The sequence below is a fragment of the Castor canadensis genome, chromosome 11 (genome assembly GCF_047511655.1).
Source record: "Castor canadensis chromosome 11, mCasCan1.hap1v2, whole genome shotgun sequence".
NCBI classification, from domain to species: domain Eukaryota; kingdom Metazoa; phylum Chordata; class Mammalia; order Rodentia; family Castoridae; genus Castor; species Castor canadensis.
The window spans coordinates 78,274,502-78,283,290 of NC_133396.1; positions in this window are offsets into that span (position 1 = coordinate 78,274,502).

Below are 8,789 nucleotides of genomic sequence, written 5' to 3' on the forward strand. Positions count from 1 at the left end.
AGTCCCTTGTCATAAAGATGCTATCAGTTCTGTCCTTTCTGGAATCCAAGGTAATTGCAAGATGACTGCAAAGAGAATGGCTTGGAGTAAAGACAGATACAAAATGGAGGCAGGGATGCCAAGCTTCTTCAGTTTTTAGTTAATTTGTGCCCAAGGAATGAGTCAGTGCTTTTCAGCAAAAGCAATTTGAGTGACACTCCAGAAAGTGTCAGGATTTAAGCTAGAATGCTACCTGTATTTCAGAACCATCTCCCTCTCAACAGCTTGCTTGAAATTTTGCTTACATGTCATTATTTCGCATTAGGCGAGCATTTCCAGTATGTGCTCAGGGTCCATAGCCATTATGTTTTCCCACTGTGCACTTTGGTGGAAAACACTATCATCCATACATGGCTCATTTTCAATTACAATTTCAAACAGAAAGCACATCTAAATAAGAATGAAGCAGATAATTGAAGAGAGAATCAGAGTTTAATCGTCTCACTCCAAAATGTCTACCATTGAAAGTTTTTTTAAAAATTGAAATCTAATTCTAAACTCATTTACTCAACCCAGTCTCTCATGAAGGAAGATAGCAACTTTCATCCCTGAAGAGCTGTGACAATGGAAATATTTATCTAGCCTTTGTTCAACAGACAAGCACATAAGAGGTCATTAGAAGGTGCTAACCACAACCATAACCAGTGCAATGAAAATGTGAGAAAAAGACCTGTGGGAATCTTCTGGCTGTGTTCTCACAGCCATGGAAAGGCTGCATTGCTCTTACTTATCTTGAACAAATGTTTGCTTTGGTCTATTTTTGCTTCCTTCTCACTTCCTACAAAATAAGTCACACTAGACTCAGCATGTCAATATTGAAGGGACTCATTTAGCAACTGCATTGTGTCCACTTCCTGTAATCACTGAAAACATGTGTCACTTTTTTCCATTTTCAAAATAAGTTTTAATTAAGCATCATTATTAAACTGTTACTCCCATACTTATTCCCATACTTATAATAAATGTTTCGTAAGTCTGTCCCTGAGGTTTTGTGGTTGTTTGTTACACAGCATTATTGGAGCAATGGACAACTGATGGAGAAGTAGTGAGTAGCCTGATGTGGACGATCTTCCATGAGGCAATTCTGTAGGCTCATTCAGTCTCTGAGATTTTCAAATTCTTTGTGTCCCACATGGAAACGTCCAGGCAGGACACATGGGTGTAGTAAGGGCAGTAATGGAATTTATTAATGATTAAGGAAAAGAGTTACAAAAGGTTATGGTGGGGCCAGGTGGAAGTTGCAAGCAGAGAGTCTTTCTCTTTCCAGGTGCTTTTAAAACATACGCTAACCTATGGGAAGGTAGTTCTCAATCACCAATGATCAATGAGTGGGGAGAGGCATGGGTGAACTCATGCCTACACCTATGCTAAATCTCAGGTACCCTAAGTCCATGAGGAAGGAAATTTCCACTCTAGTTAAACAAAGGGTTTGCAATTGAAATGGAGCTCTCTGGGCTCAGAAGGGATGGGTTAGGGAGTAGAGAGCAGAATGCTCTAAATCAGGCTGTATGGTTTTTAAAAGTCCTGAACTTTCCCTAAGTCTAGCCTGCCTCAGCTTCAAAGAATTTAAATTCATGCTTATGAAATGGAACGCCCTTAAGGGTGGTTTCAAGAGAGGAGGAACATGATTTGAATTTTGGAAGAGTAACTCTAGCCACAATATGTGTAGGTTGAATAACAATCTTTCAATGCTATAGGTAAGAAAGGATAAATACCTATGTGAAGATGATATCAGCAAGGATGGTAAGAAGACAAATGCCAAAGAGGTAGGTACTATAGCGTGTGGTAAACAGCTGGTTGTGCAAGGAGAGGGAGGGGGGACATTCTGGAATGCTTCCCAGGTGTGCAGTTTTGATGTCATAAAACGAGTGGAACTAGGCTCATGAAGGAAATATAATTAGTTCAGTTTTGCTACACTAAATTTGAATCCTTATGTGGTATTGAGCAGTCAGTTAAATGTATAGATCTGGAGGTCAGGGCACAGCTCAGGTTTTCTTTTGCTTCAATATTGAGGATTGAACTCAAGGCCTTGAGCTTGCTAGGCAGGTGCTCTACCACTTGAGCTATGCCCCAGTCTCCACTAAGATAGGAAACCACAATACAAGGGTGGTAAATAGAGCTAACAGTTTGGATAGGAACAGCCACCGAGAAGGTGTAGATTGAGAGGAGAGCCAAATCACAACACTGGGGTGGGGAGAGAGGTAAACAATATGCAAGTTGCTTGCTGAGGTTGAAGAGTCAGCAAAGTTGGGGAGGAGGGTTGTTGCAGGATATAAGGAGAATCAGGTTTCTCAAAGTCAGAGGAACACTGCAAACAGACTAATGATAACTATTTGGTGTGAGCAATGCCTCTCTCACTAACAATGCATGTTTGTTAAAATTTTAGAACCAGAGGGAAATCAAAGATCAAGAGCCCAACATGGGAATGAGAAGTGCAAAGTTATTTTTTCAAACTAAATAAATATGCAAGGTGTGGTGGCACATATCTATAATCCCAGCTACTCAGAAGGCAAAGACAGGAAGATCATGGTTCGAGGCCAACCTGGGCAAAATAAGTGCCAGACCCATCTGAAAACAAACCAAAAGCAAAAGGAATGGGGGCGTGGTTCAAGTGACAGAGCACTTGCCAGCCAAGGGCAAAGCTCTGAGTTGAATACCAATATTGAAAACAGCAAACAAAAAAACTGGATCCAGTGGCTCACACCTGTAATCCTAGCTACTTGGGAGGCTGATATCAGGAGGATCTTGGTTCGAGGCCATCCCAGGCAAGACCCAATGACCAAAATAACCAGAGAAAAATGGACTGTAGGTGTGGCTCAAGAAGTAGTGCACCTTTGTGAGATCAAAGCCCTGAGTTCAAACTCCAGCCTCCAATAGGAAAAGGGGACCAGGAACTAGAGAAAAGGTTAGATCAAAAAGAATTAACCTAGAAGGTAACACACACGCACAGGAAATCAATGCGAGTCAACTCCCTGTATAGCTATCCTTATCTCAACTAGCAAAAACCCTTGTTCCTTCCTATTATTGCTTATACTCTCTCTTCAACAAAATTAGAGGTAAGGGCAAAATAGTTTCTGCTGGGTATTGAGGGGGTGGGGAGGAGAGGGAGGGGGCAGAGTGGGTGGTAAGGGAGGGGGTGGGGACAGGGGGGAGAAATGACCCAAGCCTTGTATGCACATATGAATAATAAAACAATAGAAAAAAAAAACACTCCAGCCCCACCAAAGGAAAAAAAAACAATAATAATTTTAAGTGAGGCGGTCCCTGTGAATTTGACAACAGAGTGGAAGGTTAAAATATTCCCAAACATATTTAAACATATTTCAAACATTGTAGAATCACTTTGAAGTCCCATGAAACTTAAGAGAGAAGCAAGAGAAGATTCCTAACATCCACAGGAAGATCGTTTCTTTCTTACTGCAGATGGCCTCTCCTAGAGAGCACAAACAATGTTCGGTGAGCATAATGGTCCTCTCTCTAGCACAGGGCACTGTGATTGTCTGATTATTTATAACTTGTCATTATCCTCAGCTGATTTAAAAACAAGCTGGAGAACATTTAGGCCAAATGTGCAGAGATTTCAAAGAGCCTGCAATTTTTGATCTTCTGTTACAGTTCTTCTATTTTACTCTTACCCTTCAACAGGGAAGAGGTTAAACATAGTTAAATTAGCCTGCCATGTTAAAGTTGTTTGTTTGTTTGATGAATATTATAGCAAAACTTATTTCATGAGCTTTGCCTTATAAAGGAGTATGAAATTAACACTCCCAGAACATAAGGAAATCCATCCTACTATTTAGAAGTCATTTAAAGAGAGCTATTTCTTGACAGATGTGGTCTAAGGTATACAGGTTGTTCCAACACAATAAATATTCAGGGACAGTGGTTTCTACAGGTGATCAACTAAAGTCATTTTAGGTCTTTGACCTTAAAGAAACTTCTTGAAGAAGGTGAAAACAGTAGTTGATCTATCCTAGGGAGGGGACCATCTGGCCCTAAACAGAGGTGATTTTACGTCTCAGCAGACTTCTCTGTGTGGTAGTGAGAATGACCTGCTTATCAGTTTCAAATGAGAAGAACTAGACTCTTCCTTGGTTAGGGTTTAAGTTGAGAGAATGCCTCCAACCCTTGATCACCCCATGAGGGCTGGAGGAACCCTGAAGGAGTATAGGGGACCCATAAACAGCCCTTCCGCACCCCAGCAGCCGCCTGTGTCCTATTAGGGGCCTTGTCCACAGGAAGTAAGCATTATTCATTCTTCCATGGACAAATCAGCTATTGAAATTTGGCAGCAGGTGAAAGGGATTCTGTTTTAAATTTACTCACATTATTTCACCTAGCACATATCCTCGAAAATATTGGTAGTTAAGGACAGGAGGGATTGGGTGTGGTGGCTTATGCCTATAATCCCAACTACTCAGGAGGTGGCAGTAGGAGGATCATAGTCCAAGGCTGGCGTAGGCAAAAGCATGAGACCCTATCTGAAAAATAAACTGAAGGAAAAAGCAAAAGGATAATTCTGACACTTAATCATGCTACATTATACTGCTCCTTATCGTTTTTACTTCTATCCTCCTTGAAATTTGTTTGGGGTTTCTGAAGCATGTACATAGCCCATTAGAAATGCCCTGCTGTATCTTCCTTTTGCAAATGCTGCTTCTGGAGAGTGGTAGGGTCCCTACAGCCCCACACTCTGCCACTTCTTTCCCTATTTCCATTCTTTTCCTGGCTACCCATATTCATCCTACTCAGCTTTAATGTCCTGTCCTCTGAGAACCCTTCCATGAAAGTTAGTAAAGGTTCCCCTGACTTTTCTAGATCATCCTCAGCTGTCCAGGCATGCTTTTCCTTTGTAAATATTATCAATGTAAAATCTTCAATAAGCCTTGGATCTACTTAGCAATTCAAAACCTAGATCACAGGGGGGAATGTTAGAGGTTTAATCCTAAAAGGCATTGCACTCACTAAAAGTACATGGGGAGTTTGGCAAAAAAAAAAGGAAAAATTTTCAGGAATGATGTGTTTTATTAAACACAGTGTTCTTAGCCTGATGCTCAGTACCTACAAAAGATAAAATACCAATGGTAGTCCCTAGAGAAGCAAATAGAATAAATTGGACTTGGACAAATGCCTGCAGGACAGGAGAGATGGAGAGAAGGGAGGATCAAATAGATAGTTAAGCAAGAACTGAGTTTGAACATACAGAACAGAGTAGATTGTTAAAGTATCTATGTTGAATCTCTTATAAAACTATATAGATTACAGGTATGCTTTAAGGCCAAGGTTTTCTTAAAATCAGTTTAGAGACAGAGAGTAAGAAAAAGAAACATGAAGAGAAGTAGAGGTATGGTAAGAGTGAGGGGGTAAAATGTTTTCCTAGAATGTCTAAGAGCAAATACACCATACAAAAGTCTGAAATGTATGCAATGGATTTTGTTTTTAAGAACCATTGTTTTTCATTAAATTGAATGCTTTAAACTTTGATAAGGGACTGAGAAATCATACAGCTCTTGTTTTAAATAGCATCTCTCAAACAAATCTGGGAGGTATTTCCTATGAAACAGAAAACAACAAACTAGTGGCAGGAACCCTAATAAAGAGATGTGGGCATCTTGTGTTTATCAAGCCATTGGTTTGTGTACCTCAGCCGTAATGAAATAATCAGCCCACGGGAACTTAATATACCCTGAGAACGATCCTTGAATGTTGTACCCAGGGACCGTAGTAATGTAATTTGAAGCAACTCTGTAAGAGGAGCAGGAAAACAACGCAAGCTGTTATCTCTTATTGAGTCTTTTTTCTCCAAGAGAATCCTGAGAAAACAAAGGACATTTTGTTTGAAGTGGTTTTGCCTTCAAGTATGAGAAAAAAGAAAAAATCCCTTTGAAGTACTCACAAATTAAACATTTCTGAAGACTATTTCTTCTTTTACATCCAAAATATTTAGTAACTCTGTAATTGGACACTTTTACCTTCAAAAATTGTTTAATTACAATCTACTTGTGCCTGAAGGTAAGCATTGTGGAGGAGACAGAGGAAATCAAAATCAGATCCCAGAGAGATCACTTAGGCACTGGTTACAAATGGAAGGTCTCGGCATCTACCCCAGGCTACCGCCTCAGAATCTGCATTTTAGGACTTCCACCCCCACCCTTCACCAACCACCGTGGTTTGTATGTGTTTTGAAGTTATTACAGCATCCTTATGGCTACACATGGCCCTTACTTTGGTTTTTAATGCTGTGACAGAGATCTAGTCCCAGAAGTTGTTATTTAATTTGTAGGGATACATCTGGGGCATCAGGCAGTTTCTAACAAGCTCTAGGTCTGAACAGAGTTTGAGAGCCACAGCTCTGGATTCAGTGACAATGTCTCGTCATTTCCATCCTAGTCACAGCTTAGGTTTCACTGCCATACAGATCTTGGGAATTTGGTCTGGTGTGGAATGTGACAACTTGCATGTTTAACCAGTGCCCAGGGGATGTTCATGTAGTTTTCCTTCTCTTGTATCTTCTGCAGTGTCTTGCTCCAGGCATAAATAAATGCTAGTTAAGTAATTTTTCAAGGACTGGCTTATTTTTTTTCCAGTATAAGGATAATTTTTTCTCTACCTACTTTTCACATTTTTTTTTTAAATGACAGCACAAGCCTAAAAGAAAAGCTACAAGGAAGAAAATTAGTATTAACTGAAATGTTAGCAGCCTATAATGGATCGAATTGTGTCACCCAGAAAGATAAATAGAAGCCCTGATCCTGGAAGTTCAAAATGTTAAGATGAAGTCATACTGCAGGGGGTGTACCCTTAGTACAATGTGACTGATCATTTAGGAGAAGAGACGCAGCCAGAGTCGGGCAACAGTGCAGGCAGGGATCAGAGCAATCATCTGCAAAGCCTAGGGAGCCAGGAATGGCCTGCAGCCACAGAAGCTAAGAAGAGATGGGGAAGGAGTCTTCCCTGGAGTTGTCAGAGGAAACCGGACCCACTGACACTTTGATTTCAACCTCTGACCTCCAGAACTATGAGAGAACAAATTTCTGGTGTTTAAAGCCAACCAGTTTGTGATCATTTGTTACAGAAGCTCTGAGAAATTAATACCCAGCTGAGCTCCTTGACACTTCTTACAGAGGCCAGGTTTTTTGTTGTCACTGTTTGGAGTTTTTCGGTTTGTTTTCTGTAGCCAGGACAAGCAGGAGGGACTACTTACTAAATACAGCTACTTCAGATGTAGCTTATCACATATTACATATAGCAAGGGAAGGAATTATGAAATAACAGAAGAAACAAATGAATGGAAAGAGTTCTTCTGAAAGAAAAATGAAGGAGGAAAAGGGAAGACATAAAACCCAAGAAAAGAAAAGAGAATATATAGACAGAGTTCATGATGAACTTAGAAAACACAGCAGTTCTCAGAAATGAAGCTACCCCTTAACAGAAACGCATCGTTTTCTAGTTATAGTGTTCTAAATTTAAGTTCCAGAAGCATATATGTGATTTTAAAGAAGTCATATAATGTTCATGAATCCATGAAATCAAATCTAATTATAAGACTTTTCCCTAAGGGTTAGTGTGAGGATTGCAGAAAGCTCAGCAGCCTGTCAGAAATGTTCAGGAAAAGTCACTGGATATTGTTAGATAATGGAAGAAAGAGCACTGAGAATAATTACTTCAATAACATCCCATCTAGCCTTTCTCAATTTATTGCAAAAATTAATGTATTTGTCATGTCCACTAAATGCCACCTTGAAACCAACCTAGAAGAGATGAAATTTGTTAAATAAAAATAACAGTGTGTGGGGGGGAGATAAAAGGGAATGATGGAGATAGTGAGTTTGACTGAGATATATTGTAAACACTTTTGTAAATGTCACAATGTACATTTGTTGTACTTCAGTACAACAATTCCATGATTAAAAAAATAATAAAAACAAAACAAACATACAAACATACAAACAAACAAACAAACAAAAAACCCAACAGTAGCAGCCAGGTGCTAGTGGCTCACACCTGCAATTCTAGCTACTTGAGAGTCTGAGATCGGGAGGATCATAGTTTAAGGCCAGCCTGGGCAAATAGTTCCTGAAGCCTTATCTCTAAACTAACAAGAGCAGAACGGCCTGGAGGTGTGGTTCAAGTGGTAAAGCACCTTTTTAGCAGTCATGAAGCCCTGAGTTCAAACCCCAGTCCCACGAAAAAAAAAAAAAAATCCTAACAGTAGCAACAGGAGCAAATGCTACACAGAAGAGAAACTCTGGAGCCACCAGTCAGGCCAGGGTCATGAAACCCAGCACACAGGACCCTCTAGTCACTCAACAAATTTTTGTGGAACTACTATAAATCTATGGAGTACATCTTAATACTCTGGTGAATTGCAAGGCAAGAAATCTGATACAGTGGATGTCTGTCAATGTTTTGGTTTCCAATCACTTAAGTCTCCTTAAAGGATGTCCTTCTGTACCAAGCTCGATACTCAATTCCCCAAGCCCTTGTAACCTCGCCTCCCAATCAGCAATACCTTTGGATTGGGACATACGACATTGAGAAGCAGAGATGCGATTCAGGGAGTCCAGCCTGTTGGTGGCAGAGTCAGTCTTGGCCCAAACATCCATTTTCCAAACAGAGCAGAGCCACCAGCATCATCCATCCCACCGAGGCCGAGGGCAGGGATGGCTTCACCAGCAACTTCCCAGGACCGGTTCTGGAATGCAGTGCTGTCTGCTGCCCCACAGCCCCTGCTTCCTCTCCTTTCTGAT